Source organism: Paroedura picta, chromosome 6 (assembly GCF_049243985.1).
Source record: "Paroedura picta isolate Pp20150507F chromosome 6, Ppicta_v3.0, whole genome shotgun sequence".
Classification (NCBI taxonomy): Eukaryota; Metazoa; Chordata; class Lepidosauria; order Squamata; family Gekkonidae; genus Paroedura; species Paroedura picta.
Genome location: NC_135374.1, coordinates 42,044,164 through 42,056,992, shown reverse-complemented (window position 1 = coordinate 42,056,992; position 12,829 = coordinate 42,044,164). Strand labels below are relative to the sequence as shown.

The following is a 12,829-nucleotide window of genomic DNA, read 5'->3' as shown; positions in this document are numbered from 1 at the left end:
CATGAGCTTGCTTCAGGAAAGTAGGCGGGGCCTTTGTGAAGGCAAAGGGGTGGTAGGTTACAGTAGATGAGCGATTAGAGTGTGAGTGTCCTGAATAGAGCAGGGGATTAGACTAGATGACCCATGAGGTCCCAACTCTGTTATTCTATGATTCTACTAGTTTCAAAGCCCATTTATAAAAATGGGCTTTGAAAGGGGGGAAGGGGCAGAGGAAGGGAGACGGTCCCAGGGAGCCACCCATGCCCATCTCCCGCCCCCCCAAAACTCGCCACCACGCTCCCCCCCTCCCAAGCGGCCAACGAATCCCCGCCCCACTCACCGGCTCCCTGCCGCTCTTCTTCCTGAATGGCGCAGCCCTGGCCCTGCGGCTTCTGGTAGGACCTCCAGCCTCTGCCGCCAACTGTAGGCCGGGCAGAGGGCTGTGGGGACGTGCGGCGGTGGCCAGAGGCTTCTGCTGGGCCTCGGCCCAGCCTGGCCGCGTCATCGATGCGCCGGGCCTGTCCTTGAGGCCTCCAGAAGAGCACCTTCTGCCGGTCCCATGGACAGCCCCTTGGCTGCTTGGCCCTCGAGCTTTGCGGCTCCTGATTGGGCCCTCCGAGTTTTTATCATGGACAGAGCCGGCTCTATCTCCTCCCCTTATCCCTTACTGCTTTATTTTATCCGCTCCGCAGGAGCAGTTAAAGATGATTCTAATGTAATACGGTGGCTTAGAAGAAGAAGAAGAGTTGGTTCTTATATGCTGCTTTTCTCTACCCGAAGGAGGCTCAAAGCGGCTGACAGTCACCATCCGTTTCCTCTCCCCACTACAGACACCCTGTGAGGTGGGTGAGGCTGAGAGAGCCCTGATATCACTGCTCAGTCAGAAAAGCTTTATCAGTCCTGTGTCCAGCCCAAGGTCACCCAGCTGGCTGCATGTGGGGGAGTGCAGAATCAAACCTGGCATGCCTGATGAGAATTCCGCACTCCTTACCACTACACCAAACTGGCTCTCAAAACAGCTCCCCCCCCCTTAAAATATTGCCTCTGGGGGTGGACATGGAAGAGCGATCTCCAGTCACCAGTAAGATGGTCCAAGAGGTCGGTTTGTATCCCCTTTCCCATTTGGTGGTCTTCTCTCTAGGTTTTATGCTCCCTTTCACCCATAGTTCAATGTTGCCATCTGCAGCCTGCATGTATTGTAGCCCCCCCTTGAATGCTTGTGTGTGTGTGTTTGTGTTATATTTCACATATATCTCTCATCCTCTTCGTGTGGGTATGATTGGGGTAGCTATTTTATGTTGGTGCTTGCCACCCTGCTTCAGAATTCCAAAGATGTTTGTTAGGTCAAAAGGGTGGGAAGCCCTGGTCCATGACCTACTCATCACAAAGAAGTGATAATAGCATTAGGGTAGATTGCCACCATGCAAGCAGCTAAACAGAAACAGAAGTGTCAGACAGACAACATTTTCAGTTAACCGGGTCCTGGGTAATATATACTTGGGTACTGATAGAAAAATGTTATATCTCAAATCAGCAGCATTTTGTTGAGAATCTTGTTCATGTAGCATCAAATATGTGTTTAAATCTTAGACACAAACAACCATAGAACAAATTCTGTTGCTATTTGCAACAACTGTTTAACATTGACTGTATTTGGTTAAAAAAACTCACATTGCAATGGGACTGCTGCTTTATTTACAGAAACTTAAATTCTGTTGAAGGAAGAATAGGATGCATTATGCCTCATGTTTTAAGGAAATATGTAAAAATGGAAATAAAAACTCGTTTGTTAACTTGCTCAAGTGTTCATTTGTGCTGTCCTCAAGATGGCACTATTTATTTTGATTTTCCAGAGACTACTGAAATGAAAGTTTCTGAAAGCTAATTAGAGTGTGGATAAAATGCATGCTTTGTAATGCACTTACTAGAGGCCAGATAGTTTCTTGATAGTGTAAAAATGGTCATTTGGAATTCAGTCCAGGGGTAAAGATAAGTGAAAGAAAATTAGAAGAAACCAGAAATAATAGACTTATTTCCATGTTGTTCTGTCATCTTGGATTTTGCCTCTGCTTACTATCTTGACTAATGTAAGACAGAACAATTCATACAACCCTATTGAGGTTCAAGTGAGTTCTGAGCCTATTTTGGCATCATGAAGAGCCAGCAGAGCATGTAGCACAGCTGAATTTTCAAAGCAAAATTCTCTATTCTTTTCCTCTTTGTCTCCCTCTTCTTTTCCCAGTCTATCAAGGTCAAGTAGTTCACAAACTCTGGAAAAAAGAGACCATTTTATGAACAAAGGTGCCCCTCACCCCCAATTAGGCTGCTGTAATAGTCTTTCTACTGAATCTGACCAAAAATTTCTTTGTGCATGGTTTCTATTGCTCTCTATCTTGTAGAATAACATCCTGTAATTCTCTTACTACTTCCTATTGTGCCTCTTTGTGTACAGCTGTGTTAAAACAGAATTCTCATTCTTCTGAAAACTACAATCATTGTATAAGATAGAACCGGATATGGCTGCTGCAGGATGGACAGTTGTGATAGAAGATTGACAGCTTCGTCCTTGGTCTTCTCAAATAGAAATGAATGTTTCCTCCTTATTTGCTTGAACAAAGAGCCACTGACCAGGAATAAATCTGGGATCCCAAGTCATCCCCTGAGATCAATTTACCGCAAAGAGATGGGAGCACAATGGGGGCTTCTTTGCAATTTAAATATGAGAGTTTTTCCTGTGAAGACCAGTTAAGTACTAGGAATTCCACTCAACTTTAGGCATAAATAGTAGATGGTAAGTTCTTAGTAATTTTTATTTACCCAGATACACAGCCAACAGTAAGTATGGTGCATGGATTTATATATCATCCTGCCAGAAAAATCTCACTTTTGGTAGCTTTTGTAAAACCATATGGTGAGGGTAAATTCTCTCTGAAACCTTGAAGGTTTTTTTTTTCTCTTTACTTGCATGAAATGAGCCATATCCAGGATGCCCAAATGTGGGTGGTCTGATTTGCATGATATGTAAATTGGGACAGCTAATTATGCAGGTGAGTTGCCATATTAGCATACCTAATCTGAATAATTTCCAGCTGGTGCTTCAGTGGAAGTTACAGAAATGGCAAGGGAAGGTTCTCTTATCAGATTTCATGGTTTTCCACCTATTTTCCAATTTCCAGTTCCATTTCACAGCTTTTCCCTACATTGATCCTTATGGTAAGCTGTGCTTTGATCAGTACAGTAGCATAAAAGACCCTGGATGAATTGGTAAGAGTAGTTTGCCAGGTACTAATTTAAAAATCAGAATAGAGACTGAGTCATCTCAAAGTGTTCAAGAGTTAAGACATCCGTATTTAGTTTGACCTGTTGATCCCAGTGAGCATTTTCAACAAATGATACAGGAATAAATTGTGCAAATAAAATTAGAGGGGCCTATGATATTTGTTGGGGCAGAATAAATATACCGTAATCTTATTGGGGAAGAGCATATATACAGTATAATCTTAGACCAAACCTTATTTTATTTATTTATTATATTTATATACCGCCCTCCCCGAAGGCTCAGACTTAGTCTGGCATGGTTGAGTTACACTTGCATGAGATTTATGAGGTGATATTGACAACATGATAGTATGCCATCAGTGTGTATGGCATGTTGCCTCATGTAAGGTAGGCTTATTCAATCACTTATTAATACTAGGTGATCAATAGGTTGATCTCTGTCTATTACACTTGTCTTTGTGCCTGTGCCAGGGCTTTGATTTATAAACTACTGGAGCCATATATGGTGCTACTGGTGCTAAGATGATGCATGTCCAAGAGGGAAGAGTTGCGTGGTCCTATGCAGTTCTGTTTTGTCAGTTGTTGCAACAGAATTTTCTGAGGGCTCTCTTCAAAGACAATATGTATAATACAGAACTTTTTTTCCTTGCAGTTTTCATCACTTTGTCTAATCTTCAGTAGTTTTCTGTAACACACTGGGACCTATGGTAGAAAAGGATTACCTTCTAAAGGTGTCATTATTAAGGCAGGAGCTCCCTTCAGCCAACAGTCATGATTGGTGTTCCTTGTGCTTTGGAAAGCAGCATAATGCAGAGACCTGCATCTGGTGCCTCACATTTATGGAGCAGGCAAGGGGAAACCAATCCACTAAGCTTTGGGTATCACTGTGCCCTCTCATCCTCTGGCCTGTCTGTGTCAAGCAGCAGAAACAAAAGCTTCAAAAACATTGGCAGGCTAAGAAGCAAAATGTCAGTCCTCTTCCACTGCAAGAAGTGTTCCTTCCCTGCCTCATGAACCCTGGCCCCTTCTGCTATAGATAGAGGATCTAGAACCAATATTCTTGGTCCTCTAGAACAGTGGTCCCCAACCTTTTTTATCACCGGGGACTACTCAACGCTTGACAATTTTACTGAGGCCCGGTGTGTGTGGGGGTAGTTTACTCCTCTACTCTCAACCACTGCCCTCTGATCGCTATGATAATGTTTAAACATCCCTTCAAAATAAGATACAGACACGACACAACAATGAACATAAGGAATATTTTATTTTCATAGAGCTTTTAACTCATGACAATGACAAATCAATGGGAACCCCGAGCTTGTTTCTCTGCAATGAGATAGTCCCATCTGGGAGTGATGGGAGACAATGACACCCGAAGTGTGTTGTAAAGGGCCGGGGGGGGGGGGGGAGAAGGCGTCCTTCGTGGTCCACCTCAAATTAGTCAACAGACCACATGTGGTCCACGGCCCACAGATTGGGGATCGCTACTCTAGAACATCATCTCCATCTTGGAAACCCTGCCAGCACATAGGGTTCCCTCTCTGCACATCCAACTTGTGACTTCTTGTCAGTGAAACAATGGGAGGACTCTCAATGGCTGCCTTTCTCGACATCTAGACAAAGTAATGCAAGGGCTAGTCACACTGTGAGACAGATCACCACACTTCTCTTGATACCATGGTTCTTCAAGAGTCTTCTTACTGAGTTTCTGGATATAGCACCAGTGATCCTAGAAGTGTCAATTCTATATAAACAAATGTCTGTCTATGTCTTGAACAGGTGATCAGATATCAGAATTCAGTCAGGGAGAAAATACCGCCAGCATCAGACCCTCTCCCAAAAGATGTCAGCAGAGGGTCTTGAGCTTAAAAGACAGAGCATTTAGGCTCATCAAGTAGCAAGTCATTGCCTCTCAATTTGTTGCTGGTTTCAGTTCAGTCTGTGGATACAGCTAACTTTCTCAAGTACCATGCATGGCTGCAGTCAGTATCTTTTATATCACAAGCCAGAGCCATAATGGAGAGACATTTTGAAGATAACTTTTTTCTAGCAACAAGACCAATGACAGACTAGATAGAGAGCAGAAACTCATTTTAACTGTGCATGTTAAGATCTCAAAAGGAAAACTGAACTAATCAATTATGTCAAGGTACTTTATCTTTCTTCACTTTAGAAAATCTAGCATCTTGCAGGTCAATTTCAGCATGATCATGCAACTCCTAATCATCCTTCAAATATGAGTCTGCATTTCATCACACAAATAGGTCTGGTAGTTCTCCAGTGGTATATTTTACTGCTTCATTTACTTGTCTCTTTTGACTGTTCTGTGACGTTTGTATTTTGGGGATTATTAGTATGATGTTTTTAGGATTGGACTATGTTTTTATGTTACTTTTTATTGTGAACCTCCGCAAGCGGTATATATGAATAAATAATAAATAAAATAATACACTGTAGTATTAAATAGTCTGCATCTCAGTCAGATTGGGATGTGCCATGGAATATTTCACCTCCCCTGTTCATGCTATTCAAATATACTCACCTCACTCCCAAGTGCAAATAATTCTACATACTATTTCTGCCTTGATCCTAGCTGGAGAGCAGTCTAGTCCTTCCTTTGTGTCTTTCTCCCCAGGTTGCAAGGCAAAATAGTGTGGGTGACCACTGTTGTCACAATCTCCACAAACAGGGTGATACTACATCTGATACTGTGAGCTGCATAACCTGCTACCTGTGGGTGCCTCTAATGCAGTGGTACCCAACCCTTAGAGCCTCTTGTGGCGCAGAGTGGTAAGGCAGCTGTCTGAAAGCTTTGCCCATGAGGCTGGGAGTTCAATCCCAGCAGTCGGCTCAAGGTTGACTCAGCCTTCCATCCTTCCGAGGTCGGTAAAATGAGGACCCAGCTTGCTGGGGGGTAAACGGTAATGACTGGGGAAGGCACTGGCAAACCACCCCGTGTTGAGTCTGCCAAGAAAACGCTAGAGGGCGTCACCCCAAGGGTCAGACATGACAGTGCTTGCATAGGGGATACCTTTACCTTTACCCAACCCTTTAATACAGTTCCTCATGTTGTGGTGACCCTCAACCATAACATTATTTTTATCATTGTAATCCTTTTGTCTGGTTTTGCCTGGAGAATATGGCTGCTTTCTCGGGATGTCAGCCAACAGATGGGCCCTGGGGATCCCCTGGAATTACAGCTCATCTCAATACCATAGGGATGAGTTCCCCGAAGAATAGGGCTCCTTTCTCAGGATACCAGTCTCCAAGTGGGGCCTTGGGATTCCCTGGAATCACAGCTCCTCTGAAGGCTACAGAGAGCAGTTCCAATGTCTAAAAGGGATGCTTTCTTGGGATGCCAGCCTCCAGGTGGGCCCTTTACGCCTCTAAGAAAAGGGTTGTGTTGATGAACCTGATGCAGTTGAAAGAAAGGACTCCTGATTGTTGCATCAGTCAGTTTCTCAAACACCAAGCATTTGTAGACTCTTAAGCTGCTCTGAAGATGCCAGCTCCTGAATCCAAAACAAGAGAATCTAATCCCACCATAGCATTAGTCTTTCTAACCAGCATCTGTCTTGTCTGGATTCAGTTTTCTTCTGTCTGAGCCACTTGACCACAGCCTCAAAGCATTATTTCAGAACAGAGATGGATGCATCTGGAAGCTTAGGTAATAAAATATAGAGTTGGAAATTATTCATATATTAATTACATCCCACCCCAAAGCTCTGTATGATTGAATTCAGCAGCTTCATATAAATATTGAAGAGCACAAAAATGGAACCCTGGGGCACTACATAGTCCATTAATTCTAATCCTGCAGTAGAAACTCTATCCTAGCTGACAAAAAAGCTTCCACTGAAGGAAAGCTTCTCCAGTAATAACTCCCGCATCCCAACCAATGAATAAGAACAAAGTGGCCAACTATTTAAAAGATCTCAGAGAGATCTGGCACAGATGACTATCCATGACCTATTATGAATGGTGGCAGCCACGGTGGGCTGCCGCCGTTCAGTTGCGGTGGGACAAAAAGCTTTGCACGGGGGAGGGGCTGCCCTGGTGCGTGCTGGTTGCCCCGATGCAATGGCCCCGCGCACACAACGGCCCTGCGCCGGGAACACTGTGCCGCAGCAGCAGTGGTGGTGAGGGGGATCAGGGGCATGGGGCCCCCACTGTATGATGGTGGGGAGCAGCATGCTGCTTTCCCACCATGGTGGGAATGGGGGGATGCCCCTGTCAGGTGAGAGGTGTCCTGCAGGGACGCCGTAGGTCAGGGGAGGAGCCTGGCTTTTGGCCCGGCTCCTCCGATTATACAGAGGGCTAGCCTGACCTAGCCCTCTCCTGAACCCATGGTGGATCCAGGCCCGCAGAAGAATCCATGTTTCCTTAACACGCGTCTTCCAAGGGCCTGGGTCGGGCCAGGCCTCAGATGGTGGTGACGTCATGCATACTCAGGGATTTTCCCCGAAGCCCTGTCGCCGCCATCACGGGCATTCCAGCCCCTGCATAATCAGTCCATGGCAGACTATTCATCTGCCAGCTCAACTAAAGCTCGCTCTCAGATCCAAGCCTGAAGCAAGATTGAAATAGGTCAAGGGCAGATGTGGCATCTAGGAATCTCTGAAATCTGATCTACCACCATACGCTCTTATGACTTTCTTCAGAAGTGACAAATTGGAGACTTGTCTATAATTGCCTATTTCTTGCTTAACCAATAAAAGTAGTTTTTATTACAAAGATCTAAATACTTGTTTTAGAGGTTTGACCAAAAACCCACTGGCCCATCAAAACATTAAAGATTTGCTCATGGCAGGATTTGTGAAGGGGGTTTGTCAGCTGATATACTGAATTAGGAGTTCACTTTTGCTTTTCATACTATAGGAGAGGGGATTCAAGTGTTCTTTACCTAAATTTCAACCTGGGAAAAAGCAGCTGAGGTGTATAACATTAGTATGTGGAAAGGTGTATTCTTGGGGTTAGTAGCTATGCTAGAGACCAGATGGTGGCTGAGGGGAACCTCCACGTTCAGAGGTACTAAGCTTCTGAAACCACGTTCAAAGTCTTCACATCCAGAGGAACTAATCTTCTGAATCCTAGAGTCAAAAGGCAACTTCAGAGGAAGGGCTCAACCTCTCTGTCTTGTTTTTTTGGCTTTCCAGAGGAACTGGTTGGCCACTGTGTGAGATGGGATGCTGGACTAGGTGGACTATTGGTCTGATCCAGCAGACATCTTATATTCCTATTAAATCTTTGGGATTTGGATTTGGGCCTCAGACCACAGTTTGTCTTGTGCCTTAGAGATGATAGTCATGCCTTGATTTGCTATACAAGTGTCCTTGTTAGTTGATTAGAATCTCCTTTCTGCATTACATTGATGTATAATTTGGTCTATCTAATCATCAACCTCCCTTGCAGCTCAGGGCGGTTTACATAGAACATAGGAATGAGTACAGTTCAACAACTTCAAACAACACAATGATAACAGTAACAGTTGTCTCAGCAGCCAGTAACAACAGTTCCAACAACATTTCTGTACAACAATTCCAACACCGATGGTAACAACATTGTCAACTATGGTCCCATAGGTTGGTTGGGGGATCAGTTCATGGGGAGGGGTTTCTCAGGGTTTCTCAGAGGCCCAGTGTTGTTGGTTCGGTCAACCTCAACCAAATGCCTGATGGAAGAACTGCATTTTGCAGGCCCTGCAGAACTGCGGTAACTCAGGCATGGCCCTGATCTCTTCAGGGAGCTTATTCCACCAGGTGGGGGCCAGGACAGAAAAAGCTCTGGCCCTGGTTGAGGTCAGATGTGCCTCTTGGGACCAGGGATCACCAACCAGTTGGAAGTGACAGAGCTCTTTGGAGTGTATAGACAGTGAGGCAGTTCGTCAGGTATACTGGGCCCTGATTGCGTATGGACTGAAAGGTGATTACAAAGACCTTATGTTTTCAATAGTGATCCTGAATAAATTCTGAAGTGGTGTAAATATAATACCATTTGAATCTTGGTTGGTCACTGCTGCCAAGCTGAGGCAGTGGTCTTGAGTTACTTTTATTAGCCCAAAATAATTTCTTAAGCTTACAGAGCCTTATTGGCACTCTGATATTGTACAAGTACTAAGGTATTGTACACTAATACTCAAATTTAAAATTACTTTTGTTTTGTTAGTTTTTGCCATCTCTGGGTGATAGTTATCTTAAGGAAAAATCTCTTTGCAGCAAAGCACAGGTAGTGTAACTATGATTGCTTCTGTCTGAAAGCATAACTGAGTTATCAGTGCAAGATGTTTTTCATATTTGTAGTTCACTCCTTATAAGAATGGATGCCTTTTCCAACTACTTTTCCCTGTTGCTTTTATTACTGTTGCTTGAAAAATGTGTTTCAAATCATAAACAATATAGTTTACACAGGAGTTCTATTATGGCCTTTGTTACTATAATAAACAGTACAGATTTTATGCTCCCAGAAAAATACTTCTTATGATCAGTATGTATTTTCATTTGTTTTGTATAATGTACCTACATTACATTAATTTTAGGTGTAGTTCTATTTCTCTTGGTATTCAGTTTTCTAATCCAAAGAAATTACTTAAGGTGCTACAGAAGCATTCCAAAGATGTGCCATGACAGATGCAATTATAATATTCAATTATACAACATCTGGTACAACACCAGTAATAATAAGTTTAAATATTTTATATGTAACAAAAGCCCTGGATCATATCAAAAGTCAGTCCATGTAGATAGAATCTAGCCAGATGTTTCTGGGAACCCCCCAAGTATACCTTAAGTACAACAAACACGTTTACCTTCCCTAGCCGGGATGCAACTTACCATCACGCCCCAAGCCAGCAATTTGGGAGTGATCTTGGATGCTTTGCTGACGATGTAGGCACAGGTTAAGATTTAGCCTGCCAGGCGTTTTTTCATCTTTGTCAGCCGCGGCTACTAGCACCATACCTGTCCCCAGATCATCTAGCCATGGTGATCCATGCAACAGTGACCCCCAGAATTGATTACTGTAACTCACTCTACATGGGTCTGCTCTTGTCTCTGACCTGGAAATTCCAGCTGGTACATAATTTGGCTGCTAGGGTCCTCACAGGAACACCTTGGAGAGCCAATATCCAGCCTGTACTGAGGTAGCTGCATTGTATCAGGTTCAAGGTTCTGGTTTTGACCTTTAAGGCCCTTCGCAGTCTGGGAACTACGTATCCGAAGAACCACTTGTTGCCCTATGCCTCTCGCAGGGCTTTATCGGTACCAACCCAGAGTAGCATGTCTGGCCTCAACCAGGGCCAGGGCCTTTTCGGTCCTGGCACCTACCTGGTGGAATGAGCTCCCAGAAGAGCCGCAGGCCCTAGGAGAGTTTTTGGCTTTCTGCAGGGCCTGCAAAACAGAGCTCTTCCACCAGATCTATGGATGAGGCCAGTGCCAGTGGAAGATCGGATGAGGCTTTCCCCTGGAAGATATGTTCCTACACTGATTCTATTATGGCATGGTTGGTTGTCATACCCCCCCTCCCAGCTGCCCTGCCTGGTAGTTGGGTTGTTAAGATAGATTATTTCCGCTATATGGTTCTGTACTTTTTATAATTTTATGGGATTTTAATCCATATTACGCTTAGAGTGAGATTTGCAGAACATTGCTGTTACTAGCTCCCATTGCAGCCCACTAAGCCCTGTAAAGTTCTGATTCTAGGGTTTGGGAACCCTCATGATGATTGTGGGGCTAAAAGAGATGTCTGACATAGGATAAAAAAATGGTGTGGGCAGGTTGATGCTCCCCATAGAAATGCTGTTATTTGGGCAGAGAAACTTCTTTATGGCTCCCCTTGTGCTACTAGATCTGTCGGCTGTGTTCGACATTGTCAGCCACTAGCTGTTAGCCCACTGCCTCACCGGGATTGGGATTCAAGGGACAGCCTTTTGATGACTAATCTCTTTCCTCCAGAACCAGACACAGAGGGTGGCTGTGGGGGAGAATTTTTCACATACCTACCAACTTGCTTGTAGTGTTCCAAAGTGGGCGATTCTGTCCCCCACATTATTTAACATCTATATGTGCCATGTGGCCCAGCTGATCTAGAGATTTGGGCTATGGATGACACTCAGCTCTACCTCCTGATGGATGGCCAGCCTGACTCCCCCTTAGAAACATTCACCAGATGTTTGGAAGTAGTGATGGTGTGACTCAAGCAGAGTTGCCTGAAACTCAACCCTTCCAAAATAGTGCTGTGGTGGCTGAATAGGAAAGGGCCAAATCAGGAAGTGCATCTGGATGGGGTGCGATTGAGGATACTAGCACCCTATCTGGCTGTAGAACACCTAGCTAGTAGACTCAGTGCCTTGGATGTCTCTGAGGTTTAGAGATCTAGATACCTTCTATGCTTTCGACTATCAGCCTTGAGGGTACGGGGTCAGGTTTGAGTGGAGGGGATTCATGAGCTGGGGTTGAAATTCTGTTGGGGGTTAGTTTTTGCTGTTTTATTGTGTATAAATTGATTTTTATTGTATATAATCTTATTGTAAATCACTACAAGCCAGCTTTGTTGAGAATGGAGATTAATAAATTTAATAACAATAATATACATCTAATCTTTTCATTTAAGGCTGAATGAAGTCTTTATTCACCTTAATGGAGATATACTATAAAGGGAATATTTCACAATATTTCTCCTCTTTTAGAGAATAATGCGTGATAATCTCCTCCTGACTTTAGATGGTTTATTTCTTGTTACCCACAGCCATGACAGGTTTTGAATGCTTCTTTTTTTCCCATTGTTCCTTTCTGTTTCAGCCTTCTCATGTAACTGCTGTGTCCTGCTTTACCTCACAAAATTATAATCTCAAACAGAAGCAAGGCCTACTGGTAATTACTGATCAGATCATATTTATTCACTAGATAAAATGTAAATGTCCATGTTGTTTGGTAGATAATGATTAATATTTAGCATTTTGAATAATTTTCAGAGATCAGGTACCTAGTAGCGATAAACAAGAGAGAAAAATCACACAGAAGGATCACTGAATAATATCAGGGAAGACACGCCAGTCCTTGGCCCATAGTATTAAGGAGTTTTATGAGTGCATGAACGATTGTGCCCTATGAAGACTGACAAGCGAAGAAGGGTGAGGATGCTTGTTCGTTAGCTGAAGCATTCCAGCAAGTCATCTGCAGTCATGATAAGGCCAGTTATTGCTGCTTTCCTTGCTGCTAGTAATCCATCTTTGTACTTTTACAAATTGTATATGTGTCAATAGAGGACCTAGAGAATTATAAAGCATAGTTACATTGTAGGAAATGAAATCTTGTTTTAAAATGTTTTTCTCCCCACAGATAGTAAATGATCCTGTTTTATATAGGGTGATTTCTCATGGCAGATTTTTACAGGCTTTTTTCTCCAGTTAAAAATGTTCTGTAGTGGAAGCTGGGTTTCAAAACCAAGCTTTCTTCTTAAACTGATAAAACTGCTTTTCAGGTCTTAAAGGCCACAGCCTTGCTCACAACATTCTATAGATTTTGAATGTACTCTCTTTCTGCTTTATAAGTAGTTTTCTTTTGAAGTTTACCCT

At 43.5% G+C, this 12,829-nt stretch overlaps 1 protein-coding gene across 9 annotated transcripts in view; it reads left to right on the top strand.

Moving 5' to 3' along the window:
- Positions 1-12,829, top strand: part of POU2F1 (POU class 2 homeobox 1) — a 127,769-nt gene that overhangs the window by 22,220 nt on the left and 92,720 nt on the right. For 3 of the 9 annotated variants that reach the window (XM_077342259.1, XM_077342261.1, XM_077342260.1), the window contains exon 2: positions 12,054-12,125. The exons of the other annotated variants lie outside the window; for them this stretch is intronic. The gene's annotated coding sequence lies outside the window, so the exon portion shown is untranslated. The remainder of the gene's footprint in view (positions 1-12,053; positions 12,126-12,829) is intronic. 9 annotated transcript variants of the gene reach the window in all.